We start from the raw sequence: 348 nt of genomic DNA on the forward strand, positions 1-348 counted from the left end.
GTCTTGATAATATGCATCAACTGAAGTCCAACAAACTATTACAAATAATTTGTTTGTAGAATCATAAGCTTAACCAATATGTATTACACAAAAATACACAGTATTAAGATGCGTTGTGTTCTGATTGAAAATACTGAAACACATTGAACGTAAAATAATATCAAATTATTATATTGGAGAACTTACACTAAAATTAAAGTCGAGTAAAGATTACCAATTACATGTGTGCGGCGGAGTAAGTTCTCACATGCGAGTGGAGAGCGGAAGACAAACGTTTGTTTACAGAATTACGAGCGCAAAGGGTTTTTTTTATACTGACTTATTTTATTTTTCAGTATGTTGAGTATG

General features: G+C 31.3%; 1 protein-coding gene across 1 annotated transcript in view; it reads right to left on the reverse strand.

The window, feature by feature from the left end:
* The window catches only part of LOC119594271 (zinc finger and BTB domain-containing protein 17-like), a 12631-nt gene that overhangs the window by 10073 nt on the left and 2210 nt on the right, over positions 1 to 348 (reverse strand). The window lies entirely within an intron of this gene.

This window comes from Penaeus monodon, chromosome 33 (assembly GCF_015228065.2).
Source record: "Penaeus monodon isolate SGIC_2016 chromosome 33, NSTDA_Pmon_1, whole genome shotgun sequence".
NCBI classification, from domain to species: Eukaryota; Metazoa; Arthropoda; class Malacostraca; order Decapoda; family Penaeidae; genus Penaeus; species Penaeus monodon.